The sequence below is a fragment of the Podarcis vaucheri genome (genome assembly GCF_965113315.1).
Source record: "Podarcis vaucheri genome assembly, chromosome: 17".
Lineage (NCBI taxonomy): Eukaryota > Metazoa > Chordata > Lepidosauria > Squamata > Lacertidae > Podarcis > Podarcis vaucheri.
Genome location: NC_138755.1, coordinates 19,959,045 through 19,973,352, shown reverse-complemented (window position 1 = coordinate 19,973,352; position 14,308 = coordinate 19,959,045). Strand labels below are relative to the sequence as shown.

The 14,308-nt window shown below is 44.5% G+C and overlaps 1 protein-coding gene across 1 annotated transcript in view; it reads left to right on the top strand.

Moving 5' to 3' along the window:
• Positions 1–717: 717 nt before the first annotated feature.
• LPAR1 (lysophosphatidic acid receptor 1) overlaps positions 718–14,308 on the top strand; it is a 57,197-nt gene continuing 43,606 nt past the window's right edge. The window contains exon 1 of the mRNA XM_082205096.1: positions 718–1,161. The gene's annotated coding sequence lies outside the window, so the exon portion shown is untranslated. The remainder of the gene's footprint in view (positions 1,162–14,308) is intronic.

Here is a 14,308-nt window from a genome sequence, read left to right as displayed (position 1 = left end):
ATCACTCCAGCAGAGATCCCTCTGTGGGTTGGACTGCATGTGTGTGTGAGCACACCCGCCCGCGATTTCCTGCACTGGCGTCTGCGCAGACGTGATTTCCGCCATCGTGTGCAGATGATTTAGGAAGGAGAAAGGCGGGGGGGTTCGGGTCAAAGTTGTTGAGTTTTTTCAGGGAGAAGGTAAAATGTTGACCTTTTTTTTAGGGAGCCACAGTTGTTCAGCTTCTTTGGGGGGAGCCAGTGATCTACCAGTGATCTACCTGATCACGATCTACCTGTTGGACATGCCTGCTTACATCATAGGAGCCTACACAACACAAAGCACCAGTGGCGTAGCGTGGGGGTGCAGGGGGGGCCGGCTGCACCGGGCGCAACATCTGGGGGTTAGGGTTAGGGGGCGCAAATCCACAGGTTAGGGGGCGCAAATTACTTGCCTTGCCCCGGGTGCTGACAACCCACACTACGCCACTGCAAAGCACTGTTGCTGTATGTAGGTTTCCCCCCCTTATATTTTGTATTTTGGAAATGTACATCCAGTTTTCTTTTCTCCTTTAATTTTTTTTTTGGGGGGGGCAAGAGAGTGGGGCCCTAAGCTATAGCCTTGTTTAGCCTATACGTGAATCCAGCTTATACTTAACCCTCAAAACTCTCCCCCTCAGAGAGAGAGAGAGAGAGAGAGAGAGAGAGAGAGGCGGGCAGCAGCGCCATTTGCGCGGGGCACGCGGCTCCAACGCGGGGTGGGGGAAAAGGTGCCAGAGCCGCGGAGCCCTGAGCAGGAGGAGAAAGAAGAAGAAGAAGAAGAAGAAGAAGAAGAAGAAGAAGAAGAAGAAGAAGAAGAAGAAGAAGGCGCAGGGGGAGAGTTCGAGGCTGAGCGCCCCACAACCGCCGCCACCGCTCTGCTCGGGAGCGCAGCCTCGCCTCCGAGTCCCCTCTGAGCGAGAGATGGAGATGGGGAGAGGATGGTGTTGCTGACGCCGCCGCCTCCTCCTCCTCCTCCCCGCTGCCCCGCCGCCGCGAAGTGAGCGGCTGGAGTCGGCGGCCGACTTGGGACGAGGCAGCGGCGGCATTAGCAGCGAGAGGCGGCGGGAAGACGCGCCTCCGGCTCAGCCCGTCGGTGGGGCTGCGGGGCGAGGAAGGCGGCGGGGCGCATCGCCTGGCCCAGGTAAACGCGGAGTGGGGTGGGGGGTGGGGGGTGGTAGGTAAGGGGGGGTGGGTTTTTTTCCGTGGGTGGGGGGCAAACACACTTTTTTGGCGTGGAAATCGGCTTCTCCAATACTCGGCAATCCTTATTTTATTTTTTTCCAGGCGTCGGTCTTAAAAATCCCTTTCCTCTCCACCCCGCCAAAAAAGTTTCCCTCCTCGGTGGAAGAATGTCTGCTTTCTCTCCCTGCTTTCGAATAGCTTCTTCTATCCCTCTCTCGCTTCCATTTCGCCAGGGGGGTAAGGAAAAAAAAAGGATTTTCCTTCCACGTCGCTGGGTTTTAAATGGGTGCGATTGGAGGGATCCGCTCGTTTTCTTCTTCTCCTCCTCCTCGGGGCTTTAAGGGCGACTTCGTGGGGATGTTTAGTGGCCATAGAGGTCAGGAGACAACTCCGAGGGTGGGGGGTCATCTTACATGCGCGCACCCCCAAAATTTCGAGGGGTTCCACCAATAAAAAGTGGGTGGGCTGTACAGTATTGCCATTCCAATGGTGTCATGTGATCGATTATCCAGGGCAAGACTGACTTGCCCCCCTCCCAATATTTTATTCCAAGTTGGTACCCCTAAAATCCCTATAAAATATTCCCCATCCCCTAGTGAACGGGCATTGCCGATCTTGGAATGTGGGGGCGGGGCTTACTATCGCCCAATATTTTATTCCAAGGTGGCACCCCTAACCCCCCTATAAAATATTTGGGGGGTGCCCCTCCCCGTGAATTTGCATTGCCATTCAAATGGTGTTTGTGCGCCTTGTGATGGATTATGTGGGGCGGGGCTTACAGGCCCCCCCTCTATATTTTATTCAAGTTGGCACGTTTTGTTCCAAGTCAAGCTGTTGTTTCCCCCCTCCCCAACGCAATCTCGAGTATCCTTGTTTAAGATGAAATTTGCTGCATAGTAAACAAGATTCTTCCTCTGTCTAGCAAGAATCACAACTCTCTGCAAGTTCTGCACCCCTTTTTCCAAACGGGAGTTTTGAGTTCTTCCGCTTGGGGGTAAAAATAAATAAATAAGGCGCCCAGCTTTGGAATTTAAGGTTTAAGATCCCATCTTGATTTCTTTGGAATTTGTTACTCTGCAATAGGTTTCCAAACGTAGGTATTTCCCTCCCCCTCTCCCCTCAACCTCCGCTTCTTGGAGCCATATGGTATTTTTGAAGTTTAAAGAGTGGCGACACCCTGGGAGTGTTGCTTTCAGCCTAAGTTGAGGTGTTGGAAATGCATAAGGATTCAGTTCTCAAGAATTAACCCGTTGTCAGCTTCCTTGCGTCGGCAATTTATGACAATATTGTTGGGTGTGGATTAGAAATCCCACAGCACCTTTTAACCACCTTAAGTTATTCTTGCAGTCAGGGTGGTTGAAAAGTTGCGAAATGGTTGATTCTCCCCCCCAGCAGACAATTCTGATATGTTTTAGTCACTGTATGATGATAATTCTCCATTAACATGGAATATAAGCCTCTTTCTGGTCCTAATTAGCTGTGCAGCCCAATCCCAGACTTGCTTACTCAGAAATAAATCATACTGAGCCAGTGAAATTTACTCTTAAGTAAACATACTTAGAGTTTTATTCCTACAACACAATCCTATGTGTGTCTACTCAGAAGTAAGTCCTATTGAGTTTAATGGAACTTATTCCCAGGCATATGTGTAGTATTGTGGCCTTAGTTTATTACAAGACGAATGAAGATACTCTACATTCGTCTTAACTATGCACCGTTTGGTCTGCTAAGCATAAAGGAAAGTGTGTAGATAGAGCATGTTTCAAGCACTGCGTTTTCATAAGCTGTCTTGCCTTGGACAAAGCATTTTAGCTGAAATAATCATCAAAGCAATGAGGCTTGCTTGGACTAAATGCTGCATACTTTTAAAATTAATATTCATAGCGTCACAAATTCTGGGCTGATTTAAGTCCTTTCGTGCTTTCTCCCATTTTATACATGTGCTTGCTAACTACAGAAGAAGAAAAAAGTATCAGCATCATTTTGTAAAAATGCAGTGGTCAACTCAGAGGAGCTCAGGATAAGAATGTATACACAGAAGTCTTTTGTCCAATTTCATTTCCTTAAGCTTGAAGAGGCTGAACAGGGATAACCAGGCATAGTCTAGATCAGAAGAAGAAACTGGAAATAAAAAGAATAGAGAAAGAAAGAAAGAAAGAAAGAAAGAAAGAAAGAAAGAAAGGTTAAAATCAAAGTTGACCATCTTTATCCATATTTCTATCCCCCCTCTCCTGTGAGTCAAATTGGGAATCTAACTTCAAGTGAAGTCTCTAAATCATCCTAGGGTGCCTATCATTTGTTTTGGCCTACAACTCCCACCATCCTTGACCATTGGTTGTCCTCACTCAAGCTGATACGAGTTGTAGTAAAAACATCTGGAGAGTACCACACTCGTGCTAGTTGCTCTGCGTGTTCTCCGACTGCTTTAGATGCAGTGTTTTTCTATATTAATCCATCCCACCACATGTTGATAGGATCTCTTCCGCTTTACATTTCTGCCCATTAAATCATGACATTTCTGTTTTTAGGGATTTCCCTAAACAATAATGGGAACAGCCACAGCTCTTGATGATTTATGATCGCTGGCATCACTCACTAGGACAGGAGCAGACCACGTGGTTCCCTCCAGATGTTTTCCCCCACTACAACTTCCATCAGACCCTGCCAGCATAGCCAGTGGTCAGAGATGATGGGAGTTGTGGTTCAACAGCTGGAGGGCATCATGTTTGCTAACCCTGCACGGAGGGGGAAAGTAAGAGAAATTGTGTTTCTTGTTTTATGCCAATTTATAATTGCCATTGCTTGGCACCCATCATTAGATCTTCCTGCAGGCTTCATACTCCAGAGCCGTATCACAAGTCTACAATTTCTGCTCATTTCAGTTAAGAAGAGACAGAGGGCTAAAATGGCCAGCTGTGCATCTCTACCCCATTTACTCCCATTGAACTCCTAGAGGGCTCCATCTTGTTCACACTTCTTTTGACTGTGTGGTGAGATTGCATGGAGGTTTGGATTCATATGCTGGTGTCACCCAGCTGTGCTGCTTTTTAATCTGACCCGGGTCCTACAGAGTCTGTGTTTCTTGCCATGGTGACATTTTGGAAGTAGGTGAGCTAACTGAAGTTGAACCACACTAGACTGAAATAATTTTGTTTGACACCTTTCACATGCTTGTCTATTTGACCAGGATACGATGACGTCAATTCATGCCTCTGTAACCTCAAGGTAGTCTGTTGTCACTTGCGTGCTCGATGTGGACTGTCATTGGTGACTGTTCAGGAACATCAGTTTGTATAGAACATGCCAGCTCTTTTGATCGCAGAAAAGAACTGTGTTAGTTCCCCATTGTGTTTTGGACACTACTGCTATGAAGTCCTCCATATCTATATCTACATTCCTCAAAGACCAACTTATTTTCTTCATTATATTATGAGCTTCAGAATCAACGAAGTGTATCACCAATGGGCCAATTACAAACAAGCATGGGAATGTAGAGAGGGGCATGCCCCACAGTTGCTGGGAATGCCCCACAGTTAATAACATAGGAAGAGGTTTGCAACAGGCCAAAGACCTGCCTGAACAAGGGGGTCTTCACTTGCTACTAGAATGCCATCAGAGAAGGGGCCAAAACAGCCTCTCTTGGAAGGGGGTGCCTAAGCCTGAAAACCTCCACATCCTCACATCCCTGCCTGAAGAATATTTGAACCCACGAAGGTTCATATTGATCCCAAGCCATTTAAGGATCTAAAGGTCATGGCTAGCACTTTGAATTGTGCTCAGATAGAAACAGTCAGCCGGCGAATATGTTTCATCATAACAAGGAAGGGAGTTTCACGTTCCCAATAAGTTGACCTCAGTCAACAATCTGGTTGTGGAATCTGAGCAAGTTGGTACAATGATGCTCTTCTTCCTAATTTTTTGTTACCCTTGCTGTGTGTTTGGCAAATGGTGGAAAAGAAATGGAACATAGTAAATGAGTGAATACATCAATTATAAGCTTTTTCAAAAAGGTCTAGCCAGTGGTTCTAGGCCATTTCTTTAATGTCAATAAATCAAAACTCAAATATGGGGTAAAATACACCATCCCTATTTTGGTCATTTGTGCATTTGATCAAGTTTTTCATTTGGTCAAGTTCTAGGTGCTTCTGACTTGGAGATATAGTTGATATAGCTATAGATATACAAGATATCGGTATATGTCTCTCTCTCTCTCTCTCTCTATATATATATCTTTAAGAGCAGGGAGTGGGAAATCATTCATTGGTGCCAACATATTTTTGTTGCATTGTGTGTTCTGCTCTACAGTGACTCATTTTTCCAGGTCGGGGAATTTGATTTCAGTTTGGCAATGAAAATTGTTGGCTCTGGAGTCTGCTGGGATTGTTGTGGGCCAAAAGTCTTGCATGGCTATCATGCAGGAAATATATATATATATATCTGTTTTTAGCATTTGGAACTTTGGCTCATGGAATTCATGTCATGGCTGCTATTTATACAAATACAGAGGTGTAAGCTTATCTTAACCTTTTTAATTAAAAAAAAAAGCACTGTAGGTCTGGAGATTCTGCGTGGCCATTTGGAAAAAAAAACCACTGTGCTTACATAGGTAATGCCTGTGTATGCTTACAGTTCAAACCCACTCCCCGCCCCCACTTTATTCAGTGGGGCTTATCAGTGGCGTAGTGTGGGGGGTGCAGGGGGGGCCGGCCGCACCGGGCGCAACATCTGGGGGTTAGGGTTAGGGGGCGCAAATCCACGGGTTAGGGGGCGCAAATTACTTGCCTTGCCCCGGGTGCTGACAACCCACGCTACGCCACTGGGGCTTATTCCAAGGCAAATGTGCATTGGATTACAGAATTTCTTGCCTTTGACTGCAATCTCATATTTCACAGAGTTTCTCAGTAGCAATCTATTAATTTTCAAGCTTATAAATGTATAACTCATTACGTCAAACTTCAAACATACCCTATTGTAGTCTAATAACTCTTTTGCCCTGCTTTCTGAAATTTAGAATTTCAGGGACCCCAAGGGAGTTAATATGACACAGAAATGACTAGAGATATTATAGTGATGTATACAACTATACCATTTTTAGTTTGGAATGTACCTCTACTTTCTCTAACTTTTAGATGAATAATGCAAGCCAGAGGAACTTAAGGATGAACTAGTCCTTATTTAGTTGTGGGATTTTAATGTGTGATGTTTCCACACAATGCAGAATTGTTTCTTTTCAGTATGCATTTTCATATGGTTGCATCTGTATTGCACAGTGGCCTGCTTCAAACATCATGCTAAGCCAGGGGTCAGCAACCTTTTTCAGCCACGGGCTGGTCCACCGTCCCTCAGACCTTGGGGGGGGGCAGAATATATTTTTTGGGGGGGTGAATGAATTCCTATGCCCCACAAATAACCCAGAGATGCATTTTAAATAAAAGGGCACATTCTACTGATGTAAAAACACGCTGATTCCCGGACCGTCCATGGGCTGGATTGAGAAGGCGATTGGGCTGCATCTGGCCCCCGGGCCTCAGGTTGCCTACACTTGTGCTAAGCTAAACTGTGGCTTAGCAGGGGCATGGAAGTCTTATTGGCTCCCAGAGAAGAGAGCTCACTGCTGCTCTTCTCCTTCCGGTCATTTTTGCTACCACACCAACATAAGGTAGGATTTGGCTTAGCATTTCATCTGAATCAGGAATTGTAGTCAAGCTTTCTCCCCAGTAATCATGAGCTACACCAAGGTTTTTTCTTGGTGCCTTGGTATTTTTTATCCCGTAATTTATAGACCTATTTGCTTGCTAGGAAATAATTTTCTGTCAGGTTGTACTGGCTAAAGAATGTAAAAGGTTGTATACTGCCATGCGTGGCTTGACTTGCTTGCTTGAGACAGATGGAAATTCCTTGCCTATGAACACCTGTGATTTTATGTAATATAGAGCTCCTACTTTTTTGCTCTGTGCCATGCTTTAAGCTCCATGATGTGGAGCTGCTATGCTAAGAATCTTGTTTTGCAATAGGTTTTGAAAGTTGCAAGTTCTGTGATTTCTTTAAACTGCAGCATCTCAGATATGCTTGGATCAAGCCCAGTATTGACTGTGGCTGTGACGAAAACAGTACCTCTTAAAAAAGAACGGCTGTTCTTGCTGTTTACATTTCTTAGGATTTAGATTTTGTTTTTCTTGGTTTATCTTTATGGTATAGCTGTGTTAAAAGAGGTGGAAGGATTGCCAGTTAATTTGCACGGTTTCAGCACTGTGTTCAAAATAACAAATGTAAGCATTGGAAATAGGTCATATTAGCCTCGCCCCTCTTTTTTTCCTAAATAAATGAAGATACAGTAAAGTATGGAAAACATCTGTTCTGTTTTCCCTTTCATCCTTATCTTCAACTTAAACAGTATAAGTTGCTTAAATAAAGATAGCTTTTGTGGACAGATCATTGGTTGGCTAAAAAATGTGCTAAATTTCCATCGATTATGTACTGCTTAATCATACAGTTACCCTGTTTTTGAACTAGAGCATGAAAATGAAAATGGAGTTAGCATAGTGATTCAAGAGCCCAGTCCTATGTATGCTTAATTGGAAACAAGTCCTGCTGAATTCAATGAATTATTCGCTAAGTGCTCCCCTAGAGAATGAACCAAGAAGTTCCAGGTTCAAATTAGAGCTTTTGCAGGCCATTTGTCCTCCACATAGGATAATCAGCTATTTAGGGGGGAGTGGTGAATTTTCCAAAATGTTGTCTTATCATATACTGTAGCATCAAAAAAAAACCCCTTCAAGCAGCAATGTTTTTTTGGGTTGTTTTTTTAAAAATAAAGAAAGAGGAAAAATAATTGGAACCTTTGACATACCTAATAAGGCAAGACAAAGTAAATAGAAATTTGCTACTCACTCTGCCTCCCCCTCACCCAAAACTAATCCAGTCTTCTGTGATGGTTTTTGATGCACCCCCTTGAAAATTGTTGGACCAAATACTTTGTTCTAGCAAAAATGAAAAATCTTAACTCAGCCACAAATTCACTAAGTGGTTTTAGACAACTCAGCTCTTCCTCAGTATGTAGATAATAATACTGGCCTACAATACTTGAAGGTTCTCAGACTTGCTGGTAGGAGAAGTTATTTGAACCTTTAGGAAAAATGACCTGCACTTTTCCTATAAGCTCACATTTTTAATTATTACTATTTAAGTAAGTTAGGGTTGCCATATTTCTTTTGGCAAAGTTGTTGAGTTTTTTTCAACATTATGAGCTGCCATATGCCTGGGTTTTCCCAGATGTTTCAGCCCATTTCATACCTGGATGCCATTTCCGATGGACAAATCATGGTTATTTTGGATGTATTGCAGCCCTAGGCAAGCCTTGTGCATTTTCTCCCCTCATACACATATCAGTGTGGTTTTGTTATGGTTTTTACAAAAGTTGTCTTACTGCTCTGCATGATATAATTAATAGTACCCTTCATATGTGGGCCATCATGACATTTCCAATTGACTAGGACATCAGGAGTTTCCTGAATGTTGATGTTCCCCTCCCTGGTAGTGTAGGAATCCCCCGCACCCTCCATTGTTACCATTGAGCTGGTTCGCATAAACATTGACTTGGTGAGATAGCTAAGGAGGTGGGCAGACTTCGGGAGAGGAGCTTGCAATTCCTTTGATCCACCTAGGGCCTTTTTGCTGACATGCACATTCATGTGGTCCCCAGATGGGGTGGAATTGTTATCTGGGAACCCAAGGTTGAATTATTATAATTATTATTAAGGCTGAATTATTATTTTGTTTACATCCTACCTCCCCCCCCCCAGAAGCTCAAGTTGGCATACATGGTTCTCCCCTTCTTCATTTAATCCTCACAACACCACTGTGAGGTAGGTTAGGCTGAGAGGCTGTGACTGGACCAAGGTCACTCAGTGAGCATGATGGGCAAGGGGGGATTTGAATCCTTGTTTTCCAGGTCCCAGTCCAACACTCCCAAGTACTATATCAGCTTAGGGGGTCTTGCAACCAGACCATTATGCTTGTGTTCCCTCCGTTGTGTGTGTACTGATCTTAACATTAACCACGATTAGCTGCACGCTAACATTTGCAACGTTAGGGGACGTGGGTGGCGCTGTGGGTTAAACCACAAAGCCTAGGACTTGCCGATCAGATGTCAGTGGTTCGAATCCCCGTGATGGGATGAGCTTCTGTTGTTCGGTCCCTGCTCCTGCCCACCTAGCAGTTTGAAAGCACGTCAGAGTACAAGTAGATAAATAGGTACCGCTCCGGAGGGAAGGTAAACGGCATTTCCGTGCACTGCTCTTGTTCGCCAGAAGCGGCTTAGTCATGCTGGCCACATGACCCGGAAGCTGTACACTGGCTCCCTTGGCCAATAAAGCAAGATGAGCACTGCAATCCCAGAGTCGGTCACGACTGGACCTAATGATCAGGGGTCCCTTTACCTTTACCTTTAACATTTGCAATCATGGTTAGGTAATCATAGTGTCCCTCAAATATATGTTTGTACTGCAACTCCCATCATCCTGCCTGGTTCTGTAAGCCATAGTATGAGAGTTGTAAGGTGTGAGCGAGAAGATAACAAGACAGCATGACAGACAAAAAGCTCTTTCACAGTTGCTTCGTTTTTGAAATGCCCTGATTGTCCCAGTTTCCAGAACAGTTGCCATGTTTGTGTGCATCTTGCAAGTGCCGCAAGGCAGGTGTATTCTCAGTGATTCTCAGTGATTGATTGAATGATTGGGAAGGTTGTTTTACACTGTGTACATAGTTGTGAAGGAAGCTCCTTCGCATGGAAGAATGTCTCTTTGATGTGGCCATAAAACACTAATGCAGGATGTAAATGCCAATTTGGCTCCTTAGCCTGAGGTAATGTTTTACTGCCTTAACCTTTGCACTAGACTCTAGTTAACCAGACTACCGCCTACTTTGCCTGATGGAAATACATCTAATTACTAGGTTACAAAAGATTAAAGAATTTAGATGGCAGGTTCAGAAGAACCTAAAGTGGGAAATAGAGTTAGGCTCAGTTCCACTGAGAGGTAGCAGCTGTATTCCTAACAAGTAAAATCGAACTTTAATTGGTCATTAGTATTTTAGATGCCTTATTTAAGATACTGCATTGTAATCTATTCAGTGTCTATTAATCTATTAATGCTGGGATAGCTCAGTCAGTAAAACATGAGGCTCTTAACCTCAGGGTCATGGGTTCAAGCCCATTGGTGTTCCATGGTGTTCTCTCTAGGGGTGTCTATTTGACACAACACATGAGGATAAAGTCCCATGGACTGCAAGAAGATCAAGCCTATCCATTCTGAAGGAAATCAGCCCTGAGTGCTCACTGGAAGGACAGATCGTGAAGCTGAGGCTCAAATACTTTGGCCACCTCATGAGAAGAGAAGACTCCCTGGAAAAGACCCTGATGTTGGGAAAGATGGAGGGCACAAGGAGAAGGGGACAACAGACAACGAGATGGTTGGATAGTGTTGTCGAAGTTACCAGCATGAGTTTGACCAAACTGCGGGAGGCAGTGGAAGACAGGAGTGCCTGGCGTGCTCTGGTCCATGGGGTCACGAAGAGTCGGACACGACTAAATGACTAAACAACAACAGCATGAGGATAAAGCAGGTCTGTGCCCACTGCCACAATCCTCTGGTGGATGCACACAGACCTTATAAGAAGGAGCCTAGGAGGGTCATTTGGCCTTGGGACTCAGGCTCAGAGAGGGCCTCAGATTTAGGCATGTGTTAATTTTTTAGCATCTGCTAAGTTTCACAACTTGTTTTATGTACAAAAAAGACACCCTCACAGTTTAAAACTGGAAGTTTAAGAAAACCAGAGATGTGGTTTCGTAAAAGACATTTGTCTGTTTATTAAATGATATAGCTATCACATTTAAGACTTCAAAATGTTATTGACGTGGTCAAAATAGTAATTCCAAGGCCTACAACCTTCCACTCTGGCTTTGAAGTAAATCCCCATTCCCTCTGGTAGAAACTATGCTGGAGCAATCTGTGGACACATGTGATGGCTTAGTTACCACTTGCTTCTCTCCCCCTGGCTCCCACGGCTTGCAGAGAGCTGCCTGTTTGGGGGCTGGGGTCAGGGGAAGCTCGGGCTTCCCCCACCCCAGCCCCGCGCCTGGGGAAAAAATAATTTCCCCCCCTTTATTTCCCCCCAAAAAAACTAGGTGCGCCTTATGGGACGGTGTGTCCTATAGGGCGAAAAATACGGCATATTTTATTTAGTTAATCATGTAGCAGGTTTATGCTAGGAAACGAATATGGATGCTGAATTTGATGTTTGTAATTTTTCTTTTCTTTTTTTGGTTTTTTTTTGGGGGGAAACCACACCAAACATTTAAGGGTGGTGGTAATCAGCTTACTTTGTTTCCCAGAAATCCTTTTTGGAGGAGGAGAGAAGTGGGGAGGGGTGTATCTTTTCTTCTCCCCTCCTATCGTCACCTACAAAGGCTTCTGAAGAATGGGAATTGAAAGAAAAACAAGAGCATTACTTTGGATCCCACTTCGGAGCTTTAAATCAGGCCTGTATTTCCTTCAGGGCCCTCAGACCCATTTGTCCAGCCCTGCCAGTGGAGTGACACTAGTATCACTCTGCTGGTGCAGAAGCCCTGGAGCTTCCTAACCAACTGAAAGACCCAACTTGGGGTGTTCCAGGGGAGAGGCTGAGCTTGCCTGGGATTTCCTGTATCCTGAGCTGGCCCTACTGTCATCACTTGACTTAATCCAGGACCAGTCTCTACACCACCTCCAGGCTGGCATAGCGGTCCAGGCTAGTCTTTGCCGCCATCTTCTGCCCAGGCTTTGAATTCTTTGCTGGCTCCACTGATCCATCACAGCCTGCGTTTGAAGTATGCCCATCACCTTTTTTCCATTTTAATGGCCACAGTGAAGTTACTGTCTGCTAAACGGTTACAGATTATTCAGTAGCTAATGTTGAGTTCAGAATATCTTGGTCTGCAACCTAATTGAGGAAAGTACCTTTGAATTACAGCTGTATCCATTCATCTGTAAAGTACACTAGCTTACCTATCATTCATTTATTTATTTTTAGTGAGCACACAAAGCTTTGGGAAATATGCTGCTTAAGTTAATTTTTATATTATTCTTTGAGACAGAAATCAATTCAGTGCAAAAAGGAGAAGGGATTGTTTTCCACATATTTCTAATGAAGTTTATCACTGTTTATCCTGCCAGAATCAGAGGCGGGTGATGTATTGCACAGAATTTAAAATAGTTCATTCTGCTGCCAGTATCTGTAAAAGGTTACATACAGTATGTGGATGTAACCCAAATAGGTGTCAAGATTAGAACAGTGGAACATTTTACTTATACTGTATCTATTCTTTATTCTTTTGGATAGGGAACTCTGGCAACTTTGGGGAGTGCTACAGCCCATTAAATAGTCCCCTACAGCAAATCTTTCAGAAGTGCTTTCAATTTTAAAGATCTTGAATGCCCCTTAATAAGTAGCATTATAACAAACAATTGCAGTTGAAGATGTTTGGATTATGGATTTTGGTTTAATTATTCTAGAACGCTGATAAGCACTTGAAAGCTTCATTACCCCAGTCCCAGTGCCATTAACTTTGAGAAGAGGTTTTTTTGACAAAGATATGTCTATATCTTATGAGTGAAGAGTTTTCTACCCCAAGATTGCTTGCTACTGCAGTTTCTACAATCATGATAGCGTGTAGTAATGGCCACCAACTTGGGAGGCTTTAAAGGTAGATTAGAGGAAATCATGTACGAATGAGCTAGCTGTTAGAGACTCTGTGTACAAGGTTCTGGGACCTGCCTGTGGGCTTCACATAAGCATTTGGTTGGCCACTGGGAACAGGGTGCTGGAATAGATCAACCCTTGGCCTGATGTTCTTCTTATGTTTCTTCAGAAAAATGTGCCTGATTACTGGTTGGTAGTAGACAGTTGGGACACACTGTGCCTTTATTTACTGGTTTACTGGTTAGAAGAACGGACCTCCGGAATGAATTAAGTACTTAACCCGAGGTACCACAGTACCTTTAAAGACCTAAGTGGTTTAAGATCGGGTTAGTTCAGGACTGCCTTAATTCAAACCAACTTGTCTATACCATGTGATCTGCTTCAGAGGCCTCACTCACTGCCTACCTGCACAGCCCCATTTGTTGAGCTCTTAAAATATCCTACTCATTTCTGATGCAACTTTTTGCTTACCGTATTTTTCGCCCTATAAGACGCACTTTTCCCCCTCCAAAAATGAAGGGGAAATGTGTGTGCGTCCTATGGGGCGAATGCAGGCTTTCGCTGAAGCCTGGAGAGCGAGGGGGGTCGGTGCGCACTGACCTCTCTCGCTCTCCAGGCTTCAGGAAGCTATCCGCTAGCCGTGGGAGACCCAGCTCTCCCAGGGCTAGCGGAGAGCTTGCCTGCACCCAGAAGCTTGGGGCGCGCTGAGCTCCGCACGCCCCAAGCTTCGGGATTAGCGCAGCGCTCCGCTAGCCCTGGGAGAGCCGCGCGGAGCCGCGCGCCTCTCCCACGGCTAGTGGAGACCTTGCCGGCACCCAGAAGCTTGGGGCGCGCTGAGCTCTGCACGCTCCGAGCTTCGGGCTTAGCACAGCACACCTGGGGGGGGGGTCCTTTATTTCCCCCCAAAAAAACTAGGTGCGTCCTATGGGCCGGTGCATCCTATGGGGCGAAAAATACGGTAAATAAATTCTAGGGAGCAGAGCTTGAAAAGCATTTTGGTAGTACTAATAGCTCACAACAGTGCTGTTTTCCATATCTGTGCACAAAGCATCAATTCATAATTTGACTGATGTCATGTATGGCGCACAGGCTGCTTTGTGAATACAAAATGTATTCCTGTGGGGTGGAGGAAGAAATGTTGAATGGTAGTATCCTTTTTGCAGAGAAATGCAAAACGTTTACTGATGTTAAAAAAGTTACTTGAAGCCTCTTCACAAGTTACTTTTTAAAGGTTTAAACCAAAGATGTTTTTATTTATATTCTGCAAGCAATTGAGAATACTCTTTTTTAAACAGGCTTTTGATTCTGTTGCTGCTTAATGTTTTGATTGCTGGTGCTCCTCTTAGCGTTTTTGTTTGTGCTTCTCTTTC